The sequence below is a fragment of the Prionailurus viverrinus genome, chromosome C2, assembly GCF_022837055.1.
Source record: "Prionailurus viverrinus isolate Anna chromosome C2, UM_Priviv_1.0, whole genome shotgun sequence".
NCBI classification, from domain to species: Eukaryota; Metazoa; Chordata; class Mammalia; order Carnivora; family Felidae; genus Prionailurus; species Prionailurus viverrinus.
Window position 1 is genome coordinate 64366208 of NC_062569.1, and position 12452 is coordinate 64378659.

General features: G+C 40.0%; 1 protein-coding gene and 1 long non-coding RNA gene across 4 annotated transcripts in view; one reads left to right on the plus strand and one right to left on the minus strand.

Moving 5' to 3' along the window:
* Positions 1-12452, minus strand: part of TNIK (TRAF2 and NCK interacting kinase) — a 392919-nt gene that overhangs the window by 345912 nt on the left and 34555 nt on the right. The gene's annotated exons all lie outside the window — the stretch shown is intronic.
* On the plus strand, positions 1082-4228 carry LOC125174800 (uncharacterized). Its single transcript, XR_007155564.1, has 3 exons — positions 1082-1174; positions 2158-2267; positions 2546-4228. It is a non-coding gene; the product is annotated as an uncharacterized LOC125174800 (long non-coding RNA).

The window sequence follows — 12452 nt, forward strand, 5'->3', positions numbered from 1 at the left end:
CCAATCCCTTCAGTAATTACGGTTCTGAGTCAGCTTTCATAACCCGCAGTGAATGACACACCTACTCTGAAGCACACATCCTGATATAACCAAGCCCATAAAAGGCTAAAGATAAAAGAGAAAATCATAACAGTATGATGGGAATCATAACAAGATATAATTTCCATAAAAATCATCTCGGTGGCAGCTTCTTCTAAAAAACGGGGTAAAGTAAACATAATATCTCTCACATTACGTTTATGTTCTGTACCTGGTATAAATTCTATTTCTTCATTAAATAGAAAGGAGGGAAAAGTCTACATAGAGAACTAAAATATTACATGAGGGGTTTTTTTTTCCCCATTCAATTTGGAAAGTTTTTGCAAAAGTGGATCATTTATTTATGAAAGCCCTAACTTTCTGATCTTATTTAATGAAGAAAGCTTTAGCTCTGATGAAGGGAAAAGACCACAGTGGCTCATTTAGCCACCAAGGGAAGCTTTGACAAAGGTGGGGACCAAGACTCGTCAAGGAAGGCCCCTACAGCATGGAGGCTTGGGTAATGGCCATCAGATTCATTCTGCCACTAAGGACCTTTACTTGGTATCAGAAGGTGGACATGCTGGGGGTCCTGGGTGGCTCAGTCAGTTCAGCATCCAACTTCAGCTCAGGTCATGATCTCTCACGGTTCATGAGTTCAAGCCCCTTGTCAGGCTCTGTGCTGATAGCTCAGAGCCTGGACCCTGCTTCAGATCCTGTGTCTCCTTCTCTCTCTGCCTCTCCCCCACCCATGCTGTCTCTCCCTCTCTCAAAAATAAACATTAAAAAAAGAAAAAGAAGAAGATGGACACTCTGTACTCTTGGAGGCAGAAGATATCAGAAAGCAGGCAGATATGGATCAAATCCAGGCTATGGAACTCATCAGCTGCCTCAGTTGTGTTACTTAATTTCTCCGAGCCTCAGTTCCTTTGATAGTCAGATGAGAATGAGAACAGTACCTACCTCAGTGGGTTGTCATAATGAGATGAAATGTTAAAGGTTCTGGCTCGGACAACACATACCAGCCCTCTTTCACTTCCCCTTACCTCTCCTATGGCTAAACCCCAGACCAGCAGAACAGGACACTAAACATCTCTAAATCTCATTTTCTTCAGCTATGAACTGATGAAGGCTGATACATGGGAAAGCATTACATGTATGTACCAACATTAGGAAATATTGTTATTATTGCCAATCAGCACCCCTCCCTCAAAATTGTATTTCATGGAATAAGAGTAAGAAGCATCTCTCAGACAGTTTCTACCCTATCTGCTTACTGCTAAATGTTGATATACTTTTATATTAGTGTCCCCTGAGGGGGATTAAACTGTGCTTTATAGTTATTTTCATTTTCATTTTGTGCATTTAATTAATGCTTTTATCTCTGTGCTCACACTCTGGGGTAAAATTTGAGAAAACCAGAATCTGAAAGGGTAAAGACAAATATTAGCAGTAAGCAACTTGATTCTTACTTATCCTTGCACCCACAACCCAAAACGCATTGAAAATTTAGCAAACACGTAGCGGGATTAAAACAACAACAACAACAACAACAACAGCAACAACAACAAGACAAGCAGCAAGAAAAAAAGGAACATGCGTTCCCCTGGGTGAAATTTGCCCTAGAATCCTCAGTACCTATGTGCCCAGCACTTGCTCCATCTGGAGAAACAAAACAACTTCAATCTACCATCACCCATTATTGAGAAGAAAAAGTTAAAAACTAAATCTGAAAGGCACTAACATTCTTCTCCTGATATGTATCTCCACTGAATGAACAGAAGGGCCGCATGTAGCCTCCAGATGTACATGGCCTTCAACTCCAAGCTGTTTAAAATACACAAACCATAGCCCCCTTTCCCCCATTGTTGAGAAGATGAGGAGCTCGATGGACAGGTGAAGGCTGGGATTGAACCCCATCCTACCATCTCCTCCACACCACATGTGCCTGGTGGCTTTCAGAGAAACACCAGTGCACCTAGTCACTCTGTCTTCTCATTCAGGATGCCAAATGCTAACTAACCATAATCAGGAGTTTTGATTATGGAATTTTCTCTTTCTCTCTCTATTCTTAGTATGAACACCATGTTTTCTCTAACTTCTAATAATTTTTCCTCTGTCCTTTCTGCCAATTTCTAGGTTCTTCCCACCCATCCCAGTGTTTCTTCTGGCTAGTGCTTTGCACTAGCTTTGCATGGATATCATGCCAGAAGAATGGAAATTTATATTCACAATTTTGTAACAAACAGGTAAGGCAAAGTTAAATAAAGAGAAATCAGAAGCCAGATGCAATTTATACAGGGTTCTTTGGTCCACTGGGACTCTTGAAAGAACCCCAATAACATCAGTTTAAAGAGGTTCTCAGCATCTGACTGTAGAAATACACAATTTTGGACAAAGTATATTCTCTCCTCCGATAGTGAAGAATAAACATCTCCTGACTCTGGTTCTCTAATGCTAGATAACCAATGACTTCAAAACTTAGTGGCTCGAAATAACAGCTTTTTGTTATTTGTCATGATTCTAGGGGCTCTTGCTTCCCATCTGAAGCTCAAATCACCTGAAGGCTTTTCCTCACATGCTGGCATCTTGCTGAGATCACTGGTTGGCATCCCTCTCTCCAGACAACCTCTCCAAACAAGTATCTTAGACTTCTTCCCCACAGGGCAGTCTCAGAATAGTCGGACTTCTTACATGGCAGCTGGCTGCTCCCAGAGCAAGTATTCTGATACGCAGGAAGTCAAGGCTGAAGTCTCTTAAAACCTTTGCCCAAAAAACTGGCAGTCACTTCTGCCATACTTTATACAACAAAGCTGTCATCAGACCCATTCAGATTGAAAGGGAAAGGGGGACAGACACCACCTGTCAAAGGAAGAACCGAGTTTGAAGACCACATTAACAAACCACACTCAGATAGCCTTGCATGATCTCCATCACAAACGTGGGGCTGATGGCAGACTGAGCCCTAGCGGATCATCTACACATGTAGATGCCTACTCCCACAGGACAACATAACCTTAATGCTGGGAGATAAAAGGAGGCATTGGTCAACTGTGCTAGTTGGCTATTCACAGTGCTTCCATTTCACTGCCAGTCACCAAGGTTGGGGAAGTGACTGGAAAGAAAGAATAAGAGCTTTCTTTGATCACTAGCAAGTCATCAAATTTCCATATGCATTGCCTGTGTTTTAATGTCTCCCAGTTAAAAAAAAATACCATTTGTATTTTCATGGAGGTACAATAGGTTTAGCTTCAAATTTTGATCATTTTAAGACTTCACTGTTCCTCTTCTTGTACTGGTCCTCCAAGTGCAGATGAATGGATAATTAGTCAGCGTTATCGGACAAATAGATTTGCAGGACATTAGCAATGTAAACTCATGCTTGAATTCCTGCTGTGAATATTCATTTAGATAAGCAGCAAAACTTCAGGTTATTTTAAATTAGACCCAGACATCAATCCTACGACTACTGGAGACTGTATCTGTATATAAAACTGCTCATTAAAGCCAGGCAAGAAAGAAGTAACTCCTGGAAAGGCCAACTGAGCAATTACACCAAAGCTTATCCCCACCAGTGACTCGTTAATGAATATCTCTGGTGTTCCAGCCCTGGAAGAACCCACAAAGGACAAGGCAAGGAGTTTTCAGTTTTAGATGACTACTAAACCCCGAGGGAACTGGTTCTCTTTGAATCCTTTGTCTTCCCCCTTCCTGATAACTGCAGGCAAGTAGGTGGCTTTTTTTGCCCTGCTTGTCTGGTTTCATAACAGCCTATTTCAAATTTCCTGAGTGACTTCTTCAGAAATCTCATATCATCAGTTACTTGAGTTCTTCCTTGCCCCACATGGTCAAAATAAGATAGGACAGCTCTAATAGCTCTTCAGCGGAGGGGAGGGCAGTTCTTCCCTGGTGCGGACAAGGCAAGGGGGACAGTGAGGCAACATCAAGAGCTTCTTGCTTCACCGGCATCAAGTGTCCAGAGCACAACACAGACAGCAGCTTATGGTGACCAGGATGGGCATGGAGAAAAGGGTGCACAGTGTCAACATGGAAACTGGGTTAAGAAAATCCTGGGGGAAAAAATAGATAGCTAATTAGAGTTTTCCAATCAACACACACAAACCAGAATGGATTTTCAAAGATGTTCCTCTTTTTTTGTGTGCCAGAATTTAAGCCTTTTTCTGAGCACCAGGAAGTTACAGCCGACAGAAGGGGATTTGGTGATAGAAAATAATAATAAAAGAAAGTGATCATAAAAGAGCTATTCGTTGAGCCCTTACAACATGCCAGGTGGATACTATGACTAATCGCATTTTACACATGAGGAAAATGGGGCACAAATACATTTAATAACCAGACGAAGAGCACTTAGCAAGCCGGGGGGCAGAGCTGCCCAACAATGGGGAGTTCATACTCTTCACTACCACTAGTATAAAGATGAAACAGAAGTTTTCTGGCTGGACAAGGCTGGTATCTACTCCCAACTCCATCATTACTGTGCCTGACATGTGACTTTAGTTGTTAGCCTCTCTGAGCCTCAGTTTCCCCACTTAATTCTTCCAAGTGCTATGAATTCCCAGAACATAGTTGGTTTTCAATAAACTATAGGTATTTTTATCATGCAGGCCAGAGGGAAAATGGTCAAATTAACAACATAAACCACAATAATGAGAAGGAAACCCAGAAGCATCAGGAACATGAACACTCCATGCTGAGCTGAGCAGGAAAACCGTACCTTAGAGAGGACTCTTTCCAGGGCCTTGATCCCCTCTTCACACGTGAACTAGACCCATTCTTGAGAGAGTCTGTATAGTCTGTGTTCACAACTCAAAGAATTAACATAGGTTTTCCTTTCCCTTTTACCTGGAGATATATAAATACATAATATCTGACATACAAAACTATATTTTTACTCATATCCAATCTTTTCTAACTCCAACAGGTCTCTACATCTGATTCTAAATTAAGTCCTCTCCAGGCACAGTTCTGATTAAATCCCACTGGCTTCAGAGCCATTGAATCATCTTCAATGCCAAGTGAATGAAATCCAATCTCTGTGGTCTTGCCTCCTCTACCTCACAGCAGAGATTTAGGCTTCCATCCTAATGCTATCTCCCCTCATGCCTCATCTAGAACTCCTCTTGTAGGAAGGACAAGCCCCGTCAGCCCACTTCTCCCTGGACATATTTACCTTGGCTCATACCCTTCTATTGTCTTTGTACTGGCTGGTTCCCCTGAGCACCTGCTCATTTTCTCCTGCTCAAATCCCTATGATCTGTTAAGACCCCACTAAAGGGCCTTCTCTTCCAATAAAACTCCTGATACAGTCTGAATGTTTGAGCCTCCCCTAAAATTCATATGTTGACATTCGAACCCCCAAGGTGATGGTATTAGGAAGTAGGCCTTTGGGAAGTGATTAGGTCATGGGAGTGAGCCTCATTAATGGGATTAGTGCCCTTATTTTTAAAAAGGGCCCAGAGAGCTTCCTTGTCCCTTTCACTGTGAGAAGATGCTCTTAAGTCTGTGACGCAGCAAAGGGCCCTTACCCCAACCATGTTGGTGCCCGGTCACACAGTGATAAACATCTGTTGTTTACAAGCTGCCCAGCATGTAATATTTTGGTGTAGAGCCCAAACAGACTAAGACACACATCCCATAAGCAGTTCAGGCCCCAGCAATCCATTCTCTTCTTCCTCTAAATTCCTACCATGTATATAGTCTTCTTCTCTCCAATGCATGTATACACGGTTCAGTATTGCTATGTAACTTCCTCCAGGGAAATCCTTCTCTCTCCAATGATGCCCATATGCAACTTGAGACAACATATATGATTAAGAGTATAGGGTTGTAGTCGGGCAAATCTAAAGTCAAACCACAGCTCTGCAATTTTCTAGCTATATGACCTTGAGCAAGCTATTTAACCTCTCTAAATAGTATTTTCCTCTCCTATAAAATAGGATAATAATATCAGTCATCTCCTATGATTTGGGGGTGGGTTCATACCAGGCACATATGAGTGCTGAATAACATCAGCTATAATTATTATCAATACCCATTTCTCATACTTTTTTCTATCCCCGATAGCACTATCTAATCTATGTATCTATCCAACCACCTATCCATTCATCCATCTTTCCATCTATCTGTGTAAGACACTCAATGAATCTTTGCCTACTGCCTAATTTGGATGCACCAATCCTTCTCAAATTTCCATTTCTCCAAGAAGCTTAAAGCTGTTTCTAGTTTATTAATCTGGCATTGAAACTCAAGAAGAGTCTCCAGATAGGATCTCACAGAGAGCCTGCGGATTTCCAGGAGGCTGAAAGGGGAGTGAAAAGTGATCATTTCCTTAGTTCAGATATGCTGGTTTGAAGAACAGCTGAATAATTCATTAGGTCTTTTAAGGTACATTGATCAGATTCTGCTCTTTGAGAAGCATTTTACCTTGAAGTAAACTATTTGTCATTCTCCTTTCAAATGAGGGGTAGATAATAGACTGCCTCTCTTTAACAAAACTATAATAAAGGTCTCAATGATAATAATCCCTTAGACTTGCAGAGTGCATCACAGTTTATAAAGCACATTCATATCTATCATCCCATTCCATCCTTCCAACAGACCCATCAGACAACCAGAGGGCTTATCTCAGTGTGATAAATGGGAATGCTCAGGAATGTTCAAGAGCTTTCCCACATGCCAATTTGTTGGTTCAAATATTCCAACTCCTAATTCAGTGCTCCTTTTACAGCACCATAGGATTTAAAACTATTTGCGCATCTTTACAAAGAGATACGCAGCTGGAAAGAATGGACCCCACTGCTAATTTGTATTCTAGCTAAAGTACTTGTATTATCACCTTGGAGATACGAATGCAAAGCAAAACTGTCAAATGGCATGTAAGGCAGTTCAATACTTACATGAGGCTAAGTGGGAGACCTTGGTTGAAAGTCTATTTTAATGCAGCCATTTCCAGGGTATTTCATACTTGTTTTCCTAGAGTGAAACAGTATACAGCTCCAGCCTCCAGGAATTTCCTGTTTCCATACTCAGTGTGGACCACATTTTGGTACTCTTTCTACACCTACTGTTTTACCAGGACCCCTCACCCACTGCCCTCCAGCTGCCCAACCAGCTACCTGGCTCCCCCTCAGACGTAGAGCATGTTTTAGCTGAACACCTATTCGGGGGCTATTTCCATCTGCAACCTGCTCCCTTCTCTCATTCACACCTCTGAGCAATTACCTCAGAGAGACCTTCAGCCCATCTTATCACATACCATCCACACGCACACACCCTGTAACCACTTCCCTACTGTTTCATCATGGTACTTATCACAATTTGACACTTCACAATTCTTTTATGTCTCTGTTTATGAGTGGTCTCCCCTCTAGAATGTAAGTTCCATAAAGACAGGCTTTTGTTTGGTTCACCACTATCCCACCAGTACTTAGAACAGTGCCTGACAATAAGAAGCTCCCAATAAATACTTGTTGAATAAGGGAATGCAGCCTACAAATTTCCTTGTTTAGAACCCCTACTTCTTCCGATGTGAAAAGATTCTTACACATGAAACTAAAAGAACAGAAACGAATCTCACAACTAGGACAAACGCAGAGACAATCAGTGCCATGGAAGGGATGCAGAACATGTGGGCAGAATCCCTGAGACCAGAACAACCATGACTGCAACTAGGTTACATCACTAGAGCTAATGCCATTCACTTGATAAGAACAGATTAATGACCAATACTCCTCTCCTACCCCAACCAACTGACTGTCTCATTGCCTAAGGCAATTCCATCAAATGCCTCCAGCTGTTTCTTTTGAAAAAAAGATTCAAGTTATTTCCTGGATTTCACATGTATGACAATAAATTGGCATTTACCACCTGGGAGTAGCACAACCTGACATTACCCATTTCAATCTGATACAGTAACAACTATTCAACATTGGTCATGAAGTATTCTTCCTAAAAATATTTAACCTGTATGTAATAATGAGAAAATCATCACATGTCCAGAAGGTGGGATATTAATCAGGGTAACTGGCCAGGACTCCAAAAAAATCAGTGTCAGGAAGAAAAAAAAGGGACTGGAAGACTCTCCTAGATTAAATACATAATACATACATACAAACGAATGAATGAATGAATGAATGAATGAGTAAATAAATAAATAACTAGGTTGGACCCTGGGATGGGGAAAACATAACTAAAATTAGGAAACTGGGAAAATTTAATATGGAATGCATAGTTTACAGAAGCTCCATCAGCTATACCCATTTACTCTGCATTATTGAAAACCAAGATCCAGTTTATCATCAGTCACCCCTACAAGTAATCATTATGCATTTTCCACATACATCACGTCCTCTAGTTACATACATCTGGTCACAATAAAATCTGCATCCTGAGTTCAATAGGGCTTAGCCTCCGTGGAGCATCTTTAATGCTAACTGGAAGAGACAGGGTTTATACATGCTTATTTAGAAGATGGTTATGAAAACTGTATTCCCTAAGCCTGCCTTTTGGATTTTTATTATTCCTTCCATTTCTCCACCTCCCTCCCTCTCTCTTTGCATTGGCAGGGGTGGGGGATATGTCAATTAACATTTAGTAAGTTCTGGCATTGAATACATTAAATACTACATTAAATACTACTTCAGCCACTAAATTATAAATTCCTTGAGAGTAGAAATGATACCTGGTTAATCTTTGCATTCCTTGTGGCAAACAAAATGTCTCACATAGAGTACATAGTTCATAAGTGGTTGTTGAATTCTGGGTGAGGAGATGGGCTAAATGGGTGATGGACATTAAGGAAGGCACTTGTTGGAATGTGCACTGGGTGTTGTATGTAGGTGGTGAATCACTAAATTCTACTCCTGAAACCACTATTAAACTATATGTTAACTAAGTTGGATTTAAATAAAATTTTTAAAAAAGATTAACAATAACTAATAATGACAATAAAAATTAAATAAATGAAACTTACTGTACTTCAATTTAGAACATGTAATGACTATTGCTCGAATTTTTAAATGACCCCAAATCTCTGTACTTTGAAACGTACTGAGGAAGTAATACATTTTTCAGATTTTGCTACTTTCATTCAGTTGCCAAGTCTCTTAAACATTTCATGAAATGTTTAACAATAAAACTACTCTTCACATCTCAAGAAATATTTTTGAAGAAATTGGAAAATCAAGACATTCTTTCCATGTATAAAAAATTCAACAAGTGATTCAATAAGTCAATATCATACCTTATTTCAAAATGAAAAGGCATGAAGAGCATTTACTAAGATCTTCTGAATACTCTTACCTACATCTGCTAAAAAAAAAGGCTTGTTTCACCAAATAATCCTTGCAGCATGATTTATCCACCTTTCTGCATCCATATCAACCACATCTTCACTCACCTTCTCCAATGAGAAATTTTATAGTTGCTTATTTCTTTAGTATTTACTGAATTCATTCTGGCAATGTGAAAAGTGTTATAATATTTAAAAATCATTTAACTTTCTCCTTTACAGCTCCCTCCTTGCTTTTTTAAGTTCCCTTTCCATTTGGGAATCTTGACATTTGTAAATGTCCTGGATCATCAGGCTCTGAGACATTCAAATTCTACTTTACTGAAATCAGACTGCGTGGGGCGCCTGGGTGGCTCAGTCAGTTAAGCATCTGACTTTGACTCAGGTCATGATCTCAGGGTTCGTGAGTTCAAGCCTTGCATCAGGCTCCATGCTCACAGCATGGAACCTGCTTGGGATTCTCTCTCTCTGCCCCTCCCCAACTCGCGCTTTCTCTCTCACTCTCTCAAAATAAATAAATAAATAAACTTTAAAAAAAAATCTGTGTGCTGAATTTCAACAATTATGTTTCCTCTACAGTTGCTGACATTCTTTCATGGGCATTAGGACCACTACCTCCACTGGGGCCTCATGCACCCCCTTCCTATAATCAAAATGGTTTGCAAGGGAAGCTTTTTCTAAGACCACATAGCATATCCCAAAGAATTACCACGACCTAGTTCTAGAACATGACTCCAGATAGATTTCAGCCAGTGGCAAAATATGCAAAACATCTTTACTTCAGCAGCTGAGCCTCATTTCTAAGAACCACTCCCTCTCTGAGAGGCTAACCAGAGGAAATCACCCCCTCGGAGAAAAAGAGACCATGGGTTTGGTCCCCATCCAGCCACCACCCAGCTGCACAATTCTGAGATGTGTGTCTCTGAGCTTCAGTTTCCTCATCTTTATAATAAAGCAGTTATACTAGGTCATCTCTCACTTGCCTTCCAATTCTAAAATTCTGTAATTCCACTGAGTGTTCCTATTTGGGACAGAGGAGAAACATGATTATCAAATCTTATATATGTACACACACACACACACACACACACACACACAGCTTTGGGTAGCTCTTCATTATCTTGCTACTTCCATGTATTTTGGGTGCTCTGGCAACTTCCAAAAGGACCTATAAGAACTTAGAGATTAAAACACAGCCCAAATCTATGACATAGCAATTATACTCTTAGGTCTATATCCAAGAGAAATAAAAACATACGTCCACACAAAACTCATACACAAATATTCACATCAGCATTATTCACACTAGCAAAAAAATGAAAATAACAAAAATGTCTATCAGTTAATGAATGGATAAATAAAATGTGGTGTATCCATACAATGGTATATTATTCAGAAAGGAATGGAATACTAATACTTGCTACAACATGGATGAATCTTTTTTTTAATTTTTTTATCGTTTATTCATTTTTGAGAGACAGAGCGTGAGCAGGGGAGGGAGGGGCAGAGAGAGAGTGAGAGAAAGCATCTGAAGCAGGCTCCAGGCTCTGAGCCATCAGCACAGAGCCCGATGCTGGGCTCGAACCCACGACCAGGAGATCATGACCTGAGCTTAAGTTGGGCACTCAACCGCCTGAGCCACCAAGACACCCCCAACAGGGATGAATCTTGCAACCATCCCACTAAGTGAAAGAAGCCAGTCCCAAAAGACCACATGTTCTATAAATCTATTTATATGAAATGTCCATTATAGGCAAATCTATTAATACAGAAAGTAAATTAATGGTTGCCTCAGGCTGAAGTGGAGAGAGAGTTGGAGGGAAATGGGAAGTAACTGCTAATAAGTAAAAGGTTTCTTTTGGGGGTGATGAAATTTTCTAAACTTGATTGTGATGATGGCTGCACAGCTCTGTGAATATACTAACATCCACTGAATTGCACACCTCAAATGGATGACTTGTATGGTATTTGAATTATAACTGAACAAAACTGATTTTAAAATATTAACAAATAAACATGCCCCAGGTTTCTGCCTAAGGATAAAAGAATTTAAAAAAAAAACTTTTGAAGGAAGCCCTGGGTTCAAATCCCAATGCTCCTCCTCAATAGCTGTGTGACCTTGAGCCTGTCTCTGACCCCACAAGGCAGAAATGACCCATCATGGTAAATTCATCCGTGTGGAAGATGTTCTCTAGGGACACAGCCTACCAGCCTATCATCTAGAAAACACACACTTCTTTCCACTGCCCTTGTTTGGTACTGCACATAAAGTAATGTTATGGTTCAACTTCAATGCATATTCTTCTGAGGCCATATTATTATCAGCCTTTTGGGTGTCCATGATTGTGCCCCACAAATACACACACATTTATACATATGCATTCAAATTCATACACTGTTTCTAATTAGGCCATTTACTTCTGTGAGTTAGTAATTTAGACTGTAAACACAAAGGTAATATTTCTATGGCTTTAAAAAACTAGCTAAGTGATGTCCACTTTAACTCAATAATTTGTTGTTTTTTAAACTCTCTACTTTCTCAAAATACCTTCTTTTGTTTTATTATTTTTTTTAAGAACTACTATCAGAAAATGAGAAAATAGGGGCCCCTGTGTGGCCCAGTCAGTTGAGCATCTGACTCTTGATTTCTGCTCAGATTATGATCACAGGGTTGTAGAATCAAGCCCCACGATTCTCTCTCTCTCTCTCTCTCTCTCTCTCTCTCTCTCCCTCTGCCCCTCTCCCTTGCTCTCTCGCTCTCTCTCTAAAATAAATTTTTAAAAAGATAGAAAATGAGAAAATAAGCTTGCTTTTGGCAATCATACAGTCATCAAACATCTAACATAGGGTTGGGCAAAATGGGAAAAGGAGAGAGGGAGGTATAGGCTTCCAGATATGGGATGAATAAATCATGGGAATAAAAGGCACAGCATAGGGAATATAATCAATGATATTGTAAGAACACTGTAGGGTGACAGATAGTAGCTACACTTACTCATGGTGAGCAGAGCATAATATATAAACTTGTGAATCACTATGTTGTACACCTGAATCTAATGTACCATTGTGTGTCAACTATACTCAAAAATAAATAAATAAATAAATAGATAAATAAAGAAATAAA